Source organism: Hylobates moloch, unplaced genomic scaffold (genome assembly GCF_009828535.3).
Source record: "Hylobates moloch isolate HMO894 unplaced genomic scaffold, HMol_V3 SCAFFOLD_14, whole genome shotgun sequence".
NCBI classification, from domain to species: Eukaryota; Metazoa; Chordata; class Mammalia; order Primates; family Hylobatidae; genus Hylobates; species Hylobates moloch.
The window spans coordinates 83077292-83099995 of NW_026652289.1; the positions used below are offsets into that span (position 1 = coordinate 83077292).

A 22704-nucleotide genomic window follows, 5' to 3' on the forward strand; every position below is an offset into this window, starting at 1 on the left:
CTCAGGGAGTGTTTGTCAGGCTTCTTCACATAAAGTTGCTCTTTTTTTCCCACTTTCCATACCGTACTCTTTGGAACGAAGCACCTCGTGCTTAATGAGTGGGGATTTAAGCCCACTAGGATAGTTTCAGCACTCAAAAAACTTGTGCTTTCAGAAAGACAAGCATCACATGTTTTCACTTATTTGTGAGACCTAAAAATCAAAACACATGGAGATAGAGAGTAGAAGGATGGTTACCAGAGGCTGGGAAGGGGAGTGGGGTGGGGGGCGGAGGGGAGGTGGTGAAAGTTAATGGGTACGAAAAATAGAATAAATGAATAAGGCCTAGCATCTGATAGCACAACAGGGTGACTATAATCAATAATTCAATTGTACATTTTAAAATAACTAAAATAGTATAACTGGATTGTGTGTAACACAAAGGATAAATTCTTGAGGGGATGGATACCCCATTCCCCATGATGCCATTGTTATTTATTGCGTGCCTGTATCAAAACATCTCATACACCTCATAAATATATATACCTACTATGTACCAACAAAAATAAAAAATAAAAATCCTGTGCTTTACCTGTTTACCCCTACCATCCCCCCCTGGCAACAACTGACTGTTTTTACTGACTCTATAGTTTTGCATTTCTTTGAACCTCATATAGCTGGAATCATATGGTATGTAGCCTTTTCAAATTGGCTTCTTTTACTTAGTAATAGATATTTAAAATTTAACCATGTCTTTTCATGGCTTGATGGCTCATTTCTTTTTATGGCTGAATAACAGTCCCTTGTGTGGATGCTCTCTAGTTTGTTTACCTAGGTTGCTTTCAGTTTTGGAGTTTATGAATGAAGCTGCTAAAACACACTTTCATGCAGCTTTTTGTGAGAATATAAGTTTTCAAATCAATTCTTACTAGGAACTTGATTGCTAGATCACATAGTAAGACTATGTTTAGCTTTGCAAGAAACTGCCAAACTATCTTCCAATGACTGCACCATTTTTCATTCACACCAGCAGCAAAAGAGAGTTCCTCCATACTGAATCCTTTCCCGCATGTGGTGGTGCAATTTTTGCAGATTTTATCTACTCTAACGCATGTCTACTGGTATGTGGTTTCAATTTGCAATTCCCAATTGAGAAATGATTTCAAAAATTATTTTAGGTTGCCATTTGCATATTTTCTTTGCTGAGTTTTCTGTTCAGATCTTTTAACTTCATTTTAATTGAGTTGGTTTGCTTTCTTATTGTTTAACTGTAAAAGTTCTTTGTAAGCTTCAGATGTAAGTTCTTTATCAGACATATGTTTTGCAAATATTTTCTCCAAGTCTGAGGCTTATTTTTTTATTTTTTATTATCTTGCAATGTCTTTGGCAGAGCATAAGCTTTTAATTTTAATAAAGTTTAACTTACCTATTTTTCTTTCATCCATCATGTTTTTGATGTTGTGTTGAAAAACTCATTGCTAAACCCAAGGTTACCTACATTTTCTTCTCTATTTTCCTCTAAAAGTTTCAAAGTGTTGCTATTTACATTTAGGTTTATGATTCATTTTGAGTTACTTTTTTTCTTTCAGCTATATTGAACTATAACTGACAAATAAAAATCATATCTATTCAAGATGTACAATGTGATGTACATATACTATACAGGTTCATTGTGTAATGGTTACCACCATCAAATTAATCAACCTATCCATCACCACAGAGTTACCCTTTGTGTGTGTGTGTGTGTGTGTGTGTGTTGTGATAACACTTGATACTTTTTCTTAGCAAATTTCTAGTAAATAATATAATATTAACTATAATTATCATGTTGTACATTAGATACTCAGCAATTATTTATCTTATAACTGAAAGTGTGTACCCTTAAATCAACATCTCCCCATTTTCCCACCCCTCAGACACTGGCATGCACTGTTCCACTCCTTGCTTCTATGAGTTGCACTTTTTAGATTCATATATAAGACAGCTCATATAGTGTTTGCCTTTCTGTGTCTGGCTTATTCCACATAGCATAATGTCTTCCAGATTCATTTATGTTGTCACAAATGGCAGGATTTTCTTCTTTTATTATGGCTGGATAATATTTCATTGTATATATGTGTGTATATATACGTTATATATATGTGTATATATACACATATGTATGTGTATATAGACAATAGTTTCTTGGTCCACTCATCTGTCGATGGACACAGGTTATTCCATGTCTTCCCTATTGTAAATAATGCTGCAATAAACATGAGGGTGTGGATAGCACTTCAAGATATTTTATTTCCTTTTCATATCCTTTTCCTTTTCTTTGGATATGTATCTAGGTGTAGGATTGTTGGATTATATAGTAGTTCTATTTTTAATAGTTTGCAGAACTAACAATGTTTTCTATATAAATTGACTCTATCCATTTATATACCCACTGACAGTGTACAAGGATTCTCTTTTCTCCACATCCGCACCAACACCTGTTAGTTCTTGTCTTTTGGATAATAGCCATCCTTACAGGTGTGAGGTGATGTCTCAGTCTCACTGTGGTTCCGACTTGCATTTCCCTGATGATTCATGATGTTGAGCAGCTTTTCATACACCTGTTGGACAGTTGTATGTCTTTTTTGAAAAAATGTCTGTTCAGGTCATTTGCCCATTTTCCAATATGTTACTATCATCATCATCATTATTATTAATTTGCTATTAAGTTGTATGTGTATTCAGTATTTTGAATATTAACCCATTATCAGATATATAGTTTGTAAATATGTGCTCCTATTCTGTAGCTTGGCTTTTTGTTTTGTTGATTGTTTTCTTTGCTGTGCACAAGATTTTTAGTGTGATGTATTCCCATTTATTTATTTTTGCTTTCATGCTATGTGCTTTTGGTGTTATATCCAAAAAATATTACCAAGGCTAATGTACAGAAACTTTTTCTCTCTTTTTTCTTCTAGGAATTTTATGGTTTCAGGTCTTACATATAAGTTTTTTGTTTGTTTGTTTTTGTTTTTTTTTGAGATGAAGTTTCCCTCTTGTTGCCCAGGCTGGAGTGCCATCATGTGATCTCGGCTCACCACAACCTCTGCCTCCCAGGTTCAAGTGATTCTCTTGCCTCAGCCTCCTGAGTAGCGGGGCTTACAGGCATTACAGGCATGCACCACCATGCCTAGCTAATTTTGTTGTTTTTTTTTTTCAGTAGAGATGGGGTTTCACCATGTTGGTCAGGCTAGTCTCGAACTTCCGACCTCAGGTGATCCACCCGCCTTGGCCTCCCAAGATGCTGGGATTACAGGCATGAGCCACTGCACCTGGCCCATATAAATTTTTAATCCTATTTCAAGTTAACTTTTGCATTTGATATAAAATAATGGTTCAATTTTATTATTTTGCATGTGGTTGTAGAGTTTTCCCATCATTTATTAAAGAGAGTATCCTTTACCCATCGTGTATTCTTAGGATTCTTCTCAAAGGCATTTAATTTGGGGCTCTCTATTCTGTTCTAAGGGCCTGTTTTTATGCTAGTATCATACTGTTTTTATTAGTGTACCTTGGCAATATAGTTTGAAATCAGGAAGTATAATTCTTAACAGCTTTGTTGCTCATTCTCAAAATTGCTTTGCCTATTCAGAGTCTTCTGTGATTCTGTACAAATTTTAGGATTGTTTCTTCTATTTCTGTGAGAAATGTCATTGGATTTTTGATAGAGATTACATCAAATCTATATATCACTTTGGGTAGTATGGATCTATTTGCGATATTAATTCTTTCAATTAGTGAACATGAGCTATCTTTCCAGTTGTGTGTGTCTCCTTTAATTTCTTTCATCAGTGTTTTACACATTTCAGCATACATATCTAGATATTTCACATGCATGATTAAATGTATTTCTAACTATTTTATCATTTTTGATGCTATTGTAAATGGGATTGTTTTCTTAATTTTTTGGATAGTTGGTTGTTGATGTATAGAAAACCCACTGATTTTTGTATGTTGATTTTGTATCCTGAAACTTTACTGAATTTAGTTATTAGTTCTAGCAGTTTTTTCATGGAGTCTTTGGAGTTTTCAATATTTAAGATCATGTCATCTTCAAACCGAGACAATTTAATGTCTTTCTTTCCAATTTGGGTTCCTTTTACTTACTTTTCTTTCTTAATTGCTGTGGCTAAGACTTCCAGTACTATGTTGAACAGAAGTGGCAAGAGTGGGCATCTTTTTCTTGTACCTGAGTTTAGAAGAAAAGCTTTCAGCTATCATCACTGAGTATGATGTTAGCTGTGGGATGGTCATATAGGGCCTTTCTTGTATTGAGGTACAGTTCTTTTACATGTAATTTGTGAAATTTGTATCATGAAATTATGTTGAATTTTGTAAAATGCTTTTATTGAATCTATGGAGGTGATCATATGATTGTTATCCTTTATTCTGTTAATGTGGTATATCACAATTATTGTTTTGCACATTATGAAACATCCTTGCATCCCAGGATAAATCCTACTTGATTGTTGAATTTGGTTTGCTAGCATTTTGTTGAGGAGTTTTGCATCTATGTTCTTCAGTATTTTGTCCTGTAATGTTCTTTTCTTATAGTGTTCTTAGTTAGCTGTGGTATAAAGATAATGCTGGCCTGATAAAATTAGTTTGGAAGTCCTTCCCACTCTTCAATTTCTTGGAAGATTTTGAGGAGAATTGTCATGAATTCTTCTTTAAATATTTGATAGAATTCACCTTGAAGCCATCTAGTCCTGAGATTTTCTTTTCTTTGAGGTTTTAGATTACAGGTTTAATCTCCTTTCTCATTATTGTTCTGTTCGTATTTTCTGTTTCTTCATGATTAAGTTTTTGCAGGTTGTATGTTTCTAGGAATTTATTCATTTCTTCTAGTTTATTCAATTTGTTGGTGTATAGTTGTTCATAGTGGTCTCTTATAATCCTTTGTATTTCTGTGGTATCAGTGGTAATGCCTCCTCTTTCGTTACATTTTCTTTATTGTGAGCCATCTCTTTTGTTCTTGGTTACTCTAACTACAGTTTTCTCAACTTTGCTTATCTTTTCAAAAACACAACTTTAGTTTTTGTTGATATTTCCTATCGTGTTTCTAGTCTCTATTTTATTTCTTTCTGTTCTAATATATATTTTTTAATTTTCTGACTTTGGACTGAGTTTGTGCTGCTTTTCTGTTTTTTTTGGGCTAAGTAACTTGTATATTTGAGATTATACTTATTTCTTAATGTAGGCATTTCTTGCTATAATATTTGTTCTTAAAACTGCGTTTCCTGCATCCTATACGTTTTGGTATGTTGTGTTTCTATTTTCACTTGTCTCAAGATACTTTTAAATTTCTCTTTTGATTTCTTCTTTGAGCCATTGATTTCAGGAGTATGCTGTTTAATTTGTACATATTTGTGAATTTCCCAAAATCTCTTGTATTATTGATTTCTAATTTCATACAACTGTGGTCAGAAAAGATACTTGATATGATTTCAACACTCTTAAATTTGCTAAGAATTGTCTTATATGCCAGCATACGATCTATCTTAAAGAATGTTCCATGTGTTCTGGAGAAGAGTAAGTATGCTACTGCTGTTAAACAGAAAGTCAAGACCTTCTGTTGGGTCCCTAGGCTAATGGGATTACTTCTGAGATTGCTGTCAAGTGGAGTCAGAGCTGAGTTACAACTGTTGCTGGGCTCACAGTGGGGACCATGTTTAGTGGGCCTCTTCCCAGGTGCTCAAGCTGGCGTGGATTATACCTCCATGACTTTGGTCAGTAGGGCTGGTGATGGGACAAGTGTCTATCTACTCAGGGTCCACAGTTGATTGTTACTAGGTGTGTATACAGGTGAAGATCCTTCTAGGTCCTTGGGATAGCTCCACCTGGGTCACTGGGTAAGTCCCTGGGCAGGCATGACTTGCACAGGTAAGAGTGGCTGGAGAAGAGTTACAGGGCCATTTTGGAATCTACTGTGGTATCAAGGTAAACAAGCCTGCCTCCCTGGGTGTGAAAGATTGAGCATGCCTCCTGGGGGGTCTTTGAGTGGGAAAAACTGCTCTCAGATCACAGATGAGAAGGCCTAGAGCCAAGTTATAAAACTATTACAGGACCTTCTGTGGGTCTGAGATTGGTAGACCTTCTCTGAATGCACAGATAGATGTATCTCCTGGCAAGACTGTGCCTGGGCAAGAATGCTCTCAAAACACAATTGAGAGGGTCTATGGCTGAGTTACAGGACTGCTTCAGAGTCCACTGCCCAGGCTGAGGTCAGCGAGCCCATCACCAGAGGGATCAGTGCCCGTGACTCCACCCCAGTCCTTTGGCAGATGATTGTGGTGGCAGGATCAAGGCCAAACAGGCTTGTAGCCGAGCCCACAAGGAGATGAGGCTGATTCCAGGCCTATTGCCTGCACCAACAGTCAGCAAGCCTGCCACCTAGATGCAGGCCTCCCCTTTCCTCAACCTCCTAGGTTTTAAGCCAGACCAGGGTTTCACAACCTCCCACCTGGATCCCAAAGGCTCTTTTGTCTAAATAAAGTTCTCAATGTATTTAAATCTTCTTTGATTCCTGTCATCAGAGTTTAGGAGTTTCCTGAATATAGATTTTGTACATATTATGTTAGCTTTTTACCTAAGAATGTCATTTTTGGTGCTATTGTAAGTGTTCTTTTGAGTATAATTTTGAATTCCAAATGTCCATAGTTGGTGTATGAAAAACAAATGACTGTTGCATATTGACCTTTTATCCTGTGATCTTGCTATAATCACATCAATACCAGGACTTTGTTTTGACCATTTCTTAGGATTTTATACGTAAATAATCATGTCATCTGTGTATGCAATAGACTGAATAATAATTACCAAAGCTCACCAAGTCCTAATATTTGGAACCAGTGAACATTATGTTACATGGCAAAAGGGATATTGCACATGTGGTTAAAAGATGGGGAGATTATCTTAGATTGTCCAGAGTGCCTGAAATATAATTGCAAGTGTCCTTATAAAAGGGGTGCAGAAGTAGCTTTGATTATGGGTAGGAGAAGGCAATGTGATGAGAGAAATGGGGATTGGAGAAATGTGGCCACACTTCAGGGGATGCAAACAGCCGCCAGAAGCAGAAAGAAGCAAGGAACAGACTCCACTCTGCAAGTGACCAACCCCAATAACACCTTGATTTTAGTCCTATGTCTTAGTCTGTTTTGGGTTGCTATAACAAAATACCATAAACTGAGTAATTTATAAAGAAAAGAAATTATATTTCTCACAGTTCTGGATGCTTGGAAGTACAATATCAAGGTGACAGTGTCTGGTAAGGGCCTTCTGGCTATGTCACCCATGGCAGAAGGCAAAAGGTGAGAGATGGTGAGAGAGCTAAGAGGGAGGCCAAACTCATCATTTCATCAGGAACCCACTCCCACAATAACTAACCCATTCCCACAATAATGGCACTAATTCATTCATAAGAGAAGAGCCCTCATGACCTAATCACCTCCTAAAGTTCCCACCTCTCAGCATTGTTGCATTGGGGAATAAGTTTCCAACACATGAACTTTGGGGTACACATTCAAGTCATGACATCCTATACAACTAATTTTGGACTTTTAGCCTCCAGAAATGTAATAGAATAAGGATGTATCATTTTAAACCATGAACTTTGTGATAATTTGCTACATCAGCAATAAGAAACTAACACAATCAATAAAGACAGATTTGTTTCTTCCCTCTGTACCTACACAATTTTTACTTCCTTTCTTGTCTTATTGTATTAGCTATGACTTATAGTATAATGTTAAATGGGAGTGGAGGGAAAAGATCTCCCTGCCTTGTCTCTGAACTTAGGGGGAAAGCTTCCAGTTTCTTACCACTAAGTAGTATGATGTTAGCTGTAGGTTTTTTGCAGATGTTCCTTGTCAAGTTGAAGATGTTATCCTCTATTCCTATTTGCTGAAAGTTTATATCAAGGATGGGTACTGGACTTTGTCTAGTGCTTTTTCTGCATCAATAGATACTGTATTAGTTCATTCACACACTGCTATAAAGAACTACCTTAGACTGGGTAATTTATGAAGAAAAGAGATTTCGTTGACTCACAGTTCTGCAGGCCTAACAGAAAGCATGGCTGGGAGGCCTCAGGAAACTTAAAAACATGGCAGAAGGAGAAGGGGAAGCAGGCATGTCTTACCATGGCAACCCTATGATCCAATCACTATCAGGCCCCTCCTCCAATTCGACATGAGATTTGGGCAGGGACACAAATCCAAACCCTATTATTCTGCCCCTGGCCCCTCCCAAATCTCATGTCCTTTTCACATTTCAAAATACAATTATCCCTTCTCAACAGTCCCCCAGTATTAATTCATTTCAACATTAACTCAAAAGTCCGAAGTCCAAAGTCTCATCTGAGACAAGGTAAGTCCTTTCCACCTATGAGCCTGTAAAAATAAAATAAAATAATTAGTTACTTCCAAGATACAATGAGGGTACAGGCATTGGGGTAAATTCTCCCATTCCAAATGGGAGATATTGGCCAAAACAAAGGGGCTACAGGCCTTATGCAAGTCCAAAACCCAGCAGGGCAGTCATTAAATCTTGAAACTCCAAAATAATCTCCTTGGACTCCATGTCTCACATCCAGGTTACACTGATGCAAGCGGTGGGCTCCCAAAGCCTTGGGCAGTTCCACCCCTGGGGAGGAGCTGTGCAGGGTACAGCCTCTGTGGCTGCTTTCATGGGCTGGTGTTGAGGGCCTTTGGTTTTCATAGGTGCACAGTGCAAGCTGTTGGTAGAGCTATCATTCTGGGATCTGGAGGATGGTGGCCCTATTCTCACAACTCCACTAGGCAGTGCCCCAGTGGGGACTCTGTGTAAGGGCTCCAACCCCACATTTCCCCTCTGCACTGCCCCAGTGGAGATTCTCCATGAGGGTTCCACCCCTGCAGCAGACTTCTGCCTGCACACCAGGTGTTTCCATACATCCTCTGAAATCGAGGCAGATGTTCTCAAACCTCAATTCTTGTCTTTGGCACACATGCAGGCTCGATACCACATGGAAGCTGCCAAGGCTTGGGGTTTGCACCTTCTGAAGCCACTGCCTGAGTTGTGCCTTGGTCCCTTTTCGCCATGGCTGGAGCTGGAGTGGCTGGGATGCAGGGTTCCATGTCCCAAGGCTGCACAGAGAAGCTAGGCCCTGGGCCTGGCCCACTAAATCATTTTTCCCTTCTAGGCCTCCAGGCCTGTGATGGGAGGGGGTGCTGTAAAGGTCTCTGAAATGCCTTGGAGACATTTTCCCCATTCTTGGCTATTAACATTTGGCTCCTCTTTACATATGCAAATTTCTGCAGCAGGCTTGAATTTCTCCCCAGAAAATGGGTTTTTCTTTTCTATCACATGGTCAGTCTGCAAATTTTACAAACTTTTGTGCTGTTTCCCTTTTAAATGTAAGTTCCAGTTTCAAATAATCTCTTTGTTCATGCATATGACTGCACATGTTTAGAAACAGCCAGGTCACCTCTTGAATGCTTTGCTGCTTAGAAATTTCTTCCACCAGATACCCTAAATCATCTCTCTCAAGTTCAATGTTCCACAGGTCTCTAGAGAAGGGACAAAATACCACTAGTCTCTTTGCTAAAGCATAGCAACAGTGACCTTTACTCCAGTTCCCAATAAGTTCTTCATCTCCATGTGAGATCACCTCCACCTCGACTTCATTGTTCATATCACTATCAGCATTTTGGTCAAAACCATTCAACAAGTCTCTAGGAAGTTCCAAACATTCCCACATCTTCCTTTCTTCTTCTGAGCCCTTCAAACTGTTCCAACCTCTGCTCTTTACCCAGTTCCAAAGCTGCTTCCACATTTTCAGGTATCTTTATAGCAATGCCCCACTCCCAGTACCAATTTTCTGTATTAGTCTGTTCTCACACTGCTATAAAGAACTACCTGAGACTGGGCAATTTATGAAGACAAGAAGTTTAATTGACTCACAGTTCTGCAGGCTTAACAGGAAGCATGGTAAGGAGATCTCAGGAAACTTATAATCATGGCAGAAGGCCAAGGGGAAGAAAGCACGTCTTACCGTGGTGACGGGAGAGACAGAGAGAGAGCAAAGGGGAAAGTGCCACACACCCCTAGACCATCAGATCTCATGAGAACTCACTTTTATCACAAAACAAGCATGGGGGAAATCTGCCCCCATGATCCAATCACCTCCCACCAGGCCCCTCCTCAAATTTGACATGTGATTTGAGTAGGGACACAAATCCAAACCATATCAGTTATGGTCATATAAATGTTATTTTTTCACCTGTTGATGTGGTAGATAGCATTGTTTTCCAGGGTTGAACCAGCTTTGCATATCTGAAATAAATTGGTTGTGGAATACAATTCTTTTATACCTTGTGGGATTCAAGTTACAAATATTTTTTGAGGATTTGCGTATTTGTTCCTGAGAGATATTAGTCTATAGTTTTTGTTACTCTTACTAATAATGATTTGTCTGATTTTAGTATCAGAGAAGTGCTGGCCTCATAGAATGCGTTAGAAAGTGTTCCCTCTGCTTCTATTTTCCAGAAGAGATTGTAGAGAATTATTGTATTTTCTGTCTTAAATGTGTGATACAATGCACCAGTGAAACTATCTGATCCTTCTGCTGACATTCTTGGAAGGTTATTAACTCCTGATTTATTTTTTATACATATTGACCTGTAATGATTATCTATTTCTTCTTCTATGAGTTTGGTAGTTTGCATTTTGCAAGTAATTGGCCCATTTCATATAAGTTATCAAATTTGGGGTCACGGAGTTATTCATCATATTATTTTACTATCTTTTCACATCCAAGGGATTCCTGCTGATGACATATCTTAAATGTCTGATATTAGTAATTTTGGTCTTCTCTGTATTTTTCTTAGTCTGACTAGAAGTTTATCAATTATATTGATCTCTTTAAAGAACTAGCTTCTGATTTTGTTTATTTTCTCTTGTTTTCCAGTTTTTATGTTCATTGACTTCTGCTCTAATTTTGCTTATTTGTTTGCTTTAGGCTTAAGTTTTTTTTTTCTGTTCATAGTTCCCAAATGTGGAAGCTTAGATTATTGATTTTAAATCTTCTTCCTTTGTAATATATGCATTTAATGCTATAAATTTTTCTCTAAGTATTATTTTCACTGCATTCTACATATTTTTTTTTTTTTTTTTTTGAGACGGAGTCTCGCTCTGTCGCCCAGGCTGGAGTGCAGTGGCGCGATCTTGGCTCACTGCAAGCTCCGCCTCCCGGGTTCACGCCATTCTCCTGCCTCAGCCTCTCCGAGTAGCTGGGACTACAAGCGCCCGCCACCATGCCCGGCTAATTTTTTGTATTTTTAGTAGAGACAGGGTTTCACCGTGGTCTGGATCTCCTGACCTTGTGATCTGCCCACCTCGGCCTCCCAAAGTGCTGGGATTACAAGCGTGAGCCACCGCGCCCGGCCCATTCTACATATTTTGATAATTTGAATTCTCATTTTCAGTTAGGTCAAAATATTTTCTAAAAATTTTTCTTGCGGCTCCTCCTTGACCCATGTGTTATTTGAGGTTAATTTACAAGTATTTTAGGGTTTTTGTGGTATATTTCTGTTGTTAATTTCTATTTTAATTCTATTGTCACTTGAGTTTATATTTTATATTTAATTTCTATTTAAACAAATATGTTAAATATAGTAAGGTGTGTTTTATGGCCAAACATGTGGTCTTTGTGAGTGTTTCAATGTGAGCTTGAGAAGAATGTATATTCTTCTCAATTCTGCTGTCATTTAATGAATTATTCTACAAATGTTAATTAGATTCAGTTGATTGATGGTTCAGTTCAGTTCAACTTACATCTTGTTGGAGAATTAGCCTCATCAATCTTTATGTAAGTCTCTGCTTTATCCCTGCTAATTTTTTTCTTCTGAAGCCTGCTTTGTCTTAAGTTAATAGCTGCCCTGAGAGCATCCTGAAAGTTGGAATGGGTATGTGGGGCAAGACTCTGATGAAGCTGGGATCGTTAAGCCCCTACATTCTGATGAATCTTCTTTGTCAGTAGAAACAACTCTCCAGCCCAGTGGGAATGGCCACTCTGAACCTATTTGGGGCAATTAACACTGCATAGCCTGAGGTGACTGCAATGGGCCCCCTGAAGTAGTTGCCATGCAAAACACTGCTGATTTTTTTCAGCACCCACCCGGTAACTACATTCACATCACAACAGGGCTGTAAAGGTGAGGTAGAAAGTGTGACCCATGAAGAGGCGTGACACATTCCAAGGGAATTAGTTGTGTTTTCTTATTTATACAGACAAAAATCCAGGCTATATGTGCAGAAATGGATAGTAAGTGTGTGGGCTAATGAGAGAAAGTTAGATCAGGGTAAGTTTATTAATATGGGCCCACTAAGCAGAGACTGCATTTAATATTGTAGCTTGGGGAGTCAGAAAGGACTCTAACAGTTTGGTTGGTGGACCCAAACAGGGATCAAAATGTGGCCCACAGCAAGGGAGTTATAATATAAATGCCAGATGTGCCTTGGTTTAATGTCAAAGAAGGGATTAAAGGCTTAAAGACATTGGGATGTTAGAGTGGATTTTCCATTCAAGACCTACTTATATGCCCTGGGAGGCTTCAAAAGACATACCTTTCACCAAAATGGTGAGAAATAAATTTTTGAGGAGAGCCTCAGCATCCTTGACGTGTTTGTTCTCTACAGGCAAGATCTTTTAGTGGAAACTAGAGTCACTGAATTGGGAAAACTAAATGTAATGGGAGTAACTGGATCCCGGGGTGGCAGGAGCCAAGTACCAGCCACCAAAATCCAGGTGGGCCTAGCTGACAGAGTGGACAGCAATGTCACAGCAGCCACTAGAATAGTCTCACTCGTGTAGACCTATGGCATTGGCCAGTTGATCTTGGTGCTCCTAGAAGTGAAATAGATAGGAAGCCAACTGAATTCTTACTTGATCTGTATAAGCAGAAAAAGTTGTAGGTCAGGTGAATAAAAGTCTAACTCTAATACTAAAAAACAGAGAATCATGGTCCCTCAATCAATTATCAGGGGCAAAGTAAGGCCTTTATTCTTCCTGTAAGGGATAAAGGCCAAGTCCCCTTGAGGAAGAAGCGCATGACACTGCCAAAAATTTATAATGTTAATCTCTTTCTCAGCCTTCCCCAGAGGAGCTATGGCCTTTTAACAAGATGACTAAGCATTAGGGAAAAGTAAATATTCAGACATTTTGGTGACTGCTGGACACTGGCTCTGAAATGACACTAATTCCTGGTGGCACTGAATACCACTGTGGCTCAACAGTCAGAGTAGGGGTTATGCAGATCAGGTGATCAGTGGAGTTTTAGCTCATCTTACAGTAGATACAGGTAATCTCTGAACCCATCGGGTGGTTATTTCCCAGTTCCAGAGTGCATAATTGGAATGGACATATTCAGCAACTATCAGAATCCCCACATTGGTTCTCTGACCTGTGGAGTGAGGGCCATTATCATAGGAACTGCCTGTACCTAAACAGTGTAAACCAAAACCATACTGCATTCTTGGAGAGATTACAGAGGTTAGTGCTACTGTCAAGGACTTGAAAGATGCAGGGGTGGCAGTTGCTACCATATCCACATTCAATTGTGCTATTTGGACTGTGCAGAAGACAGATGGACCTTAGAGAGTGACAGTGGATTCATGAGCTTAATCAAGTATTAACTTTAATTGTAGCTGCTTTAGCAGATGTGGTTTCATTACTTAAGCAAATTAACACATCCCCTGGTACCTGGTATCTGAGATTGATCTGGCAAATGCCTTTTTTTTTTTCTGTATCTGTTTTGAAAGGCCATTAGAAGCAGTTTGCTTTCAACCTGCAAGGCCAACAATACAAATTGAGTGTCCTGTCCCAGGGGTATATCAGCTCTCCAGCCCTGTGTCATAAATTCAGTTCATACAGAACTTGAGGCCTTTTCCTTCCACCAGATACCATGCTGTTCCATTACCTTAATGACATTATACTGATTTAACCTAGTGAGTGTGAAGTAGCAACCACTCTGAACTTATTGGTAAGACATTTGCATGTCAGAGGGAAGGAAATAAATCCAACTGAAATGCAAGCGCATTCTACCTCAGTGAAGTTTCTAGGGGCCTAGTGCTATGGGGTGTGTCAAAATATCCCTTGTAAGGTGAAAGAGAGTTGCAAACATCCTGTCCCTCCTATAACCAAGAAAGAGGCTCAAGGCCTAGAGGCCTCTTAGTATTTTGGAGGCAACGTATTCCTCATTTGGGTGCTCCAACCCATTTACAAAGTGAACTAAAAAGCTGCGAGTTTTGAGTGGAGCCTAGAAAAGAGAAGGTTCTGCAAAAGGCCTATGTTACTGTGCAGCTGCTGTGCCCCTTGAGCCACATGAGCCATCAGATCCAATGGTACTTGAAGTGTCAGTGGCTGGGAGAAGCACTGTGTGGAGCCTTTGGCAGGCCCTTTTAAGTGAATCGCAGTGCAGACATAGGACTCTGGAGAAAGGCTCTGCCATCCTCTGTGAATAACTACTGTCTTTCTGAGGAACAGCTTTTGGCCTATTGCTGGGCCCTTTTAGAGCCTGAACACTTAATCCTGGTCCATCAAATTACCATGCAAGCTGAGCTGGCCATTATGAACTGGATATTTTCTTACCCACCAACAAGAGTTAGATGTGCACAATAACAATTTATCATCAAATGGACGTAGTATATGTAAGATTGAGCTTGAGCAGGCCCTAATAGCACAGTTAAGTTACATGAAGAAATGACATAAGTGTCCATGCCTTCTGTAGAAGGCCTGAACCTATGGCCTCATGGAGAGTTCCCTATGATCAATTGTAGAGGAAAAGAATCTCAAGCTTGGTTTACAGATAGTTCTGCAGAATACGCAGACACTACCCAAAAGTGGACAGCTGCAGCACTGCAGCCCCTCTCTGGATCATTCCTGAAGAACACTGATAAAGAAAAAAGTCCTCTCCATGGGCAAAACTTCAAGCAGCACACCTGGTTGTTCACTTCATTTACAAGGAGAAATGGCCAGCAATGAGATTCTATACTGATTTATGAGCTGTGGCAAATGGTTTGGCTTAATGATCAGGTCTTGGAAGGAACAATATAGGAGTATTGGTGAAAACGAAGTATGGAGAAGAGTTATGTGAACAGACCTCTTTGAATGGGAGAAAAACATGAAGATATCTGTGTCCCATGTGAATGCTTACGAAGACTTTAGTAATAAAATGGATAGAATGACTCATTCTGTGGATACAGTCAGTTTCTTTCCCCATCAACATTTGTCATAGTCCAATGGGCTCTTTGCCATTTTGGCAAAGATGGGGATTATGCATGGGCTTAGCAACACAGACTTCCACTCACCAAGGTTGACCTGACTGTGACCACTGTTGAATGCTCAATCAGCCAGCAGAAGAAACAGCACTGATTACTTGATACAGGATCATTCTTCAAGATGATCAGTCAGTAACCTGGGGCGGGTTGATTACATTCTATTGCTTCCATTATGGGAAAAGCAGGGTTTTGTTTCTACTAGACGAGGCACTTACCCTGAATATGTATTTTCCTTCCTTGCATGCAATGCTTCTACTAAGACTACAATCTGTGGACTTACAGAACGCATTAGTCACTGTTATGTTATTCCACACAGCATTGTTGCTGATCAAGGAACTCACTTCACAACAAACAAAGTGCAGCAACGGGCTCATGCTCATGGAATTCATTGGCCTTACTATGTTCCCCACCATCCTAAGAAAGCAGGCTTGATAAGATAGTGGAATGGCTCTTTGAAGACTCAGTCACAGTGTCAGCTAGATGGCAATACCTTGCATGGCTGGGACAAAGTTCTCCAGAAGGCTGAATATGCTTTAAATCAGTGTCTAATATATGGTTCTGTTTCTCCCATGGCCAAATTCATAGGTCCAAGAATCAAGGGGTAGATATGGGAGTGACACCACTCACCATTACCCCTAGTGACCACTAGTGGAATGTTTGCTTCCTGTTCCCATGACTTTATACTCTGCTGGCCTAGGGTCTTAGTTCCAAAGGGAGGAACACTTCCACCAGGAAACAAAATGATTCCATTGAACTTGAAGTTAAGAGTGCCACCCAGTCATTTGGGGCTCCTCATGCCTCTGAATTAACTGCCAAAGAAAGTTATCATGCTGGCTGGAATGATTGATACTGGTCTGCCTGGATTATCAAGGAGAAATTAGACTGCTACTCCACAATGGAGGTAAGGAAAAGTATATCTAGAATTCAGAAGATCTCTTAGGGAATCTCTTAGTATTACCATGCCCTGTGATTAAAATCAGAAGAAAACTACAACCCAATCTAATGTTTCAGATGACTCTCCAGGAATGAATGTTTGAGTCATCCTCCCCCAAAAAAGAGCTACAACCAGTTGTGCTTGCTGAAGGCAAAGTAATACAGAATCGGTAGTGGAGGAAGGTAGCTATAAACACCAGCTATGACCACGTGACCAGTTATAGAAACAAGGACTGTAAGGACTGTAATTGTCATGAGTATTTCTTTTCTTTTTCTTTTCTTTTCTTTTTTTTTTTTTGAGACAGAGTCCCACTCTGTAGCTCAGGCTGGAGTGCAGTGGCACAATCTAGGCTCACTGCAACCTCCGCCTCCCAGGTTCAAGCAGTTCTCCTGCCTCAGCCTCCTGAGTAGCCAGGATTACAGGTGTGCGCTGCCATGCCCGGCTAATTTTTGTACTTTTAGTAGAGTTCCACCATGTTGGCCAGGCTGGTCTTGAACTCCTGACATCAGGTGATCCACCCGCCTGGGTCTTCCAAAGTGCTGGGATTACAGGCATAAGCCACCATGCCTGGCTGAGTATTTCTTTCTTAATTTGTTATTTATATGTCTGTGTGTGTCTCTGTGTGTGTGTGTATATCTTTTGTTCTCTCTCTTATTCCCTTATTATGTAACATAACAAGTATTGACTTTTTTTTTTTGAGACGGAGTCTTGCTCTGTCACCCAGGATGGAGTGCAGTGGCGCGATCTCCCTTCACTGCAAGCTCCGCCTCCCGGGTTCACGCCATTCTCCTGCCTCAGCCTCCTGAGTAGCTGGCACTACAGGCACCCACCACCACGCCTGGCTAATTTTTTATATTTTTAGTAGAGATGAGGTTTCACCATGTTAGCCAGGATGGTCTCGATCTCCTGACCTCATGATCCGCCCACCTCAGCCTCCCAAAGTGCTGGGATTACAGGCATGAGCCACCACACCTGGCCAACTTTCTTTCATAGTATTTAAATATTGTAATTTTACAACATGATATTTAAGTTTTGGGATATAAACGAAAAATATAAACATCATCCAATTATTTTGCTTATTTTTCTGGGGAAATATTTAGTGTGTTTTTGGTTGTACACAGGATGTTTGCACCATGTTAGGCCGAAGTATGACCTTGTTATTATCTCTGCAAGATGTACATGGTTGTCAAGTTGATAAGGGATGCTTATGATGATTAATTTTCTATCAACTTAACTGGGCCATAGGGTGCCCAGATAATAATAATTAAACATTATTCTGGGTGTTTCTATGAGGGTGTTTGGAGATGACAGTTAACATTTCAACTGGTAAAGTGTATTGCCCTCCATAATGTAGTTGGGCCTCATCGAATCATTTGAATTCCTGAACAAAAGGCATACCATCCCTTGAGTAACGGATAATTTTCCAAAAGAGTGCTTTTGGGCTTCATCTGTACCATCCATTCTCCTGGATCTTACTTCAGATTTGAACTTTGAACTTGCCAGTTTCCAAAATTGTGCAAGCCAAATCCTTATTACGTATAACATATGTAATATATTGTATATTATACACACACACATATATATGTGTGTGTATTTTATGTGTATTTCTCTCTCTCTCTCTCTCTATATATATATATATGCATAGCAAACAACAACAAACATCAAAAGGCATACAAAGGAGGAAAGTATGGCCTATTCACACACAAAAAAGAAAAAACAGACAGAAACCATCAATGATAAAGCCCTAACATTGGATTCATTAAACAAAGAAATTAAATTAACCATCTAAAATATGCTCAAAGAGCTAAAGTAAATTATGAACAAAGGAAACTGCGAACATGAGAATTACATATGAAAAAATAGAGAATAGCAACAAAGCAATAGATATTATAAAAAATGAATGAAGTAGACATTCTGAGCCTGAAAATCGTGATAACTGAAATAAATAATTAACTTGGAGAGGTTCACTAGTAGATTTGAGCAGGCATGAGAGAATCAGTGAATTTGAAGCTAGGACAATTGAAATTATCCAGTCTGGAGAGCAGAAAGAAAAAATAATAAAGAAAAATTAATAGAACCTAAGGGATAAGAAATTGTGGAGGGCAAAATGCAGTGGGATGACATATCTAAAGAGCTTAAAATAAAATTAAACTGTCAACCAAGAATTCTATGTCCAGCAAGCTATCATTCTCAAAGAAATGAGACATTAATACTTTCCCACATAAACAAAAGCTGAGGAAGTGTATCACTAGGAGGCCTGACCTATAAGAAATGCTGAATAGAATCCTTCAGGCTGAAATAAAAGGAAACTAGGCAGGAATTTGAACACATATGAAGAAATAAGAGCTCTGGTAAAGGTAACTATACAGGTAAATATATAAGCCAGTATTATTAAATTTTTGATGTGTAACTCCTCTTTTTATTTTCTATTTTATTTTAAAAACAAATGCATAAATAGTACTTATTTTTAACATAAATGTGTTAATAATCATGCAATGTTTAAAAATGTTATTTGTGACAACATTAAGGGGGATACTGAACTGTACAAGAACAGAGTTTTTATATGCTCTTGAAGCTAATTTGATATCAATTCACACTAGATTATTTTAAATTTCAGATGTAAATGTAATCCCCATGGTAACCACTAAGAAAATATCTAAAAATATACATAAAAGGAAATGAGGTGGGAATTAAAATGACAAACTAGAAAAAAAATCAATCTAACACAAAAGAAAGCAGTATTGGAGGTTATCAGTGAGCAAAGAGATACAAGACATGCAAGAACTAAATTAAAAAATGGCAGAAGTAAACTTTTTCTCACCAGTAATCACTTTAAAGGCAAACGGATTGAACCCACTAGTTAAAAGACAGAGATTGGCAGAATAGATTTTGTTTAAATGGTCCAGCTACATGCTGTCTAAAAGACTCATTTTAAAGCCAAAGACACAAATATTATAGGTTGAAAATGAAAGGATATAAGAAGACAGTCCATGCAAATAGAGCTAGAGTGGCTACATTAATATTTGATAAAACAGACTTTAATTCAAAAATTGTTGCAAGAGACAAAAAAGGTATTAAATATTGATTTAAAAGATCAATTCACCAAGGAGATATAACAATTGAAAATACATAGGTACCAAACAATAGAGCCCCAAAAGATATGAAACAAATATTGACAGAATTAAGGGAAGAAATAGACAGTTCTACAAAAATAGTTGGAGACTTTGTACTAGTTTTCTAGGGCTGCTATAACAAGCTGTTTTGAATTGAGTGGCTTAAAACAAAATAAATTTATTATCTCTCAGTTCTAAAGACGAGAAGTCTGAAATCAAATTGTTGGCAGGTCCATGCTCCCTCTGAAGTTCCTAGAGAAGATTATTTCTTGCCTTCTCCAATTCCTGATGGTTGAAAGCCATCCTTAACATTCCCTGCTTTGTAGCACCATGACTCCAATCTCTGCCTCCATCTTTACATGGCCTTCTTTCCTGTTTATGTCTTCACATTTCTCTCATCTTATAAGAACAAAAGTTTTTGGATTTAGGGATTTAGGATTTGGATTTTAATACAGTAAAAACTCAGTTTAATTATATCGAGTTATGGCTTCAACATATTTTTGGTGGGACACAATTCAACCAACAACTGTGGTAATAGACATGTAAAATATGGTGAATGCATGATACTGACAAGGTGTGCACACAGCAACAAGGATATCTTAAAAACACTTATCTGAGGGAAAAAGGAAGAAGCAAAATTGCATTTACGTAATTTAAAATGTATGCATACAAAACAGGTCTACACATTTTATGATGTCATCTACAAGGAAAGAATGCATACCAACTATTACATTAAATTAAATTAAAATGAAACCTGTGCTCAGGGGTAGAATGAAGCAGGAGATGGGGACTGATAAGGTTTGGATCTGTGTCTCTGCCCAAACCTCATGTCGAACTGTAATTCCCAATGTTGGAGGTGAGACCTGCGTGAAGGTGATTGGATCATGGGGGTGGTTGCTCATGAATGGTTTAGCACTCTCCCTTTGGTGCTGTTCCTATGACAGTGAGTGAGTATTTGCAAGATCTGGTTGTTGAAAACTGTATGGCACCTCCCCCTTCACTCTCTCTCTCTTCTTCCTGCTCTGGCCATGTGATGTGCCTGCTTCCCCTTCACCACCTGCCATGATTTTAAGTTGCCTTAGGCTTCCCCGGAAGCTGAGCAGATGCTCAGCTATGTACTCAGCACCATGCCTTCTGCACAGCCTACAGAACGGTGAGCCAATTAAACCACTTTTCTTTATAAATTACCCAGCCTCAGGTATTTCTTCATAGCAATGGGAGAACAGAATAATACAGGAACAAAACATATAAAATGAAAGAGAGGCTGTTCTCAAGTTAATGAGGAGCCTTGATCTGAGTGGTGTGCTTGAGTCCTGTGCACCTGAGGTCCAAAAAAGAACTGATAATAAAATAAACACATAGAAATAATAGTCAACACTTATTTAGCACTTACCGTGTGTCAGGTACTGTGCTAGCTCTTACAGACATACAAAGTAGGTACTAGAAATACCTCCAGTTTACAAATGAGGAAACTGAGGCTCAAAATGGGAAGGCAAGTCATCCTAGGCAAGGCTACACAGCTGGTGCAGCCAGGAATTGAATTTAAAACTGGCTCCAGAGCCCTATTCTCAGCCATGCATGAGAAAGTTATCATGCATGCTATATGTCTATATGTTTATATACAGTCCTGCATTATTTAATCATGAGGAGACATTCTGATAAATGCAATGTTAGGCAATTTTGTCATTTTGTGAATGTCATAGAGTGTACTTACACAAACCTAGATGATGTATATGCATATTATTATATGTATTATATATATTTATAATATTATATACTTATAATATATATTTATAATATTATATACTTATTTTATATATATATATTTATTTTCATATGGAAAATCATATGAAAATGGTTTCCCAGCATCATTACTAAATATCATTACTAAATATCAGTCATTTCCCCTACTTGATCTGCAATGCCAATAACAAGTGCCATAAGTTAGGTTTCTATATATGCTCCATTATAATCTTATGGGACCACCATCATATATGTGGTCCATTGTTGGTTGAAATGTTGTTATGTGGTACGTGTCTATATATTCTATCTATCTATCTATCTACCTATCTATCTATCTATCATCTATCTATCTAATTGATGTCTAACTAACACAGTAAAAGTATTCTTAACAACTTTATTTCTTGTTTGAGCTCTTAAATGGTATTTTGAAATGTTGTAATATCAATCAATATAAACTTACAGAAATATTAATCATTGAGATTAAAGCAAACCAAATCTCTAGGCCAAATCCCTAGCAATCTCTTTAAGAAGAATATCTGATGGTGGTTTGTTCTGCATTTGTGATTATCTTAAAGTAGTATGTAATGTAATATAGGAGAGAAAAATCATGAGTATTGAGTTTTCCTTTTGTTTGGAAAATGGCTAAATTGTATCTTATTGAAACCTGATACTATAGCTTGATTCCCTTTTCAAATTCCCTTGGATATGGATTTTGTTTGATCTTGATTCTACATTCTCAATACTTAAAGTTTTCTTTGATGCCAGACATCTGGGGATCACTTAACAAATGAAACAGCAGGGACTCATTTAAGTACCCAAACCTACCTTAGGTCCTAGAGATTGCAGCTGCCCCAGATCTGTATAAATCTGAAGGCACAGAATAAGGACTGCAAGATTATCAACAAAAGAATTAAAGTAGGTATGGATTTTACTCACTGCCACTTGACTTCCTTAGAGAGAGATGGCTTGTAGAAGATGTGGCATTTTCTATCTGTCCCCAGAGACACAGTGGGGACTCTGTTTAGTCCTCGAAGTGCACTGTTGATAATATGAAAATGTGTTTCTAGGAAGATTTCCTGTGGCTACCACTTTTTCAGATGACCTGGTGCCATATTAATAAAATGTTAAACCCACAAACTCCTGATGAGTCAATAAATAATGCAGGCTAAAATCACTAAATATTATGTCTCTGGGGCTTGTTCCATTGAAATGTACTGATTCAACACTTTTCTGAGGAAGTTCTGCCTCATTCAGCATTCTTGATGTGGAGTTTGCCAATCTGAATACCAAGGCCCTGGAAGGCTGCTGTCACCTTTCTCAGCACATAAATGATGGGGATGTAAGGCTGGTGCTCATGGAATTGCAATTGCCTCTTGTCTTTAAAGGCAGTTCATTTATACCAGTTTCTGAGTCTGTGGAAGGAACGCAGACAAGGTCTCTGCTTGACTAGTAGATTTTGCTCTTCCCCACCCTCATCATAAAGTTCAAAGGCACAAACTGAAAAGATTTTGAAAGCTGACTCAAAGCCTTTTTCTTCTGTTAACAAAAAGTTAGAGTATTTTGCTTGGGAGGATCAGTTTC

General features: G+C 38.5%; 1 long non-coding RNA gene across 2 annotated transcripts in view; it reads left to right on the forward strand.

Annotated features, from left to right (window-relative positions):
- Positions 1-22704, forward strand: part of LOC116481764 (uncharacterized) — a 74460-nt gene that overhangs the window by 40950 nt on the left and 10806 nt on the right. The window contains exon 1 of one of the 2 annotated variants that reach the window (XR_009209681.1): positions 16058-16234. The exons of the other annotated variant lie outside the window; for it this stretch is intronic. This is a non-coding gene — a long non-coding RNA (uncharacterized LOC116481764). Of the gene's footprint in view, positions 1-16057; positions 16235-22704 lie in introns of those variants that run through there. 2 annotated transcript variants of the gene reach the window in all.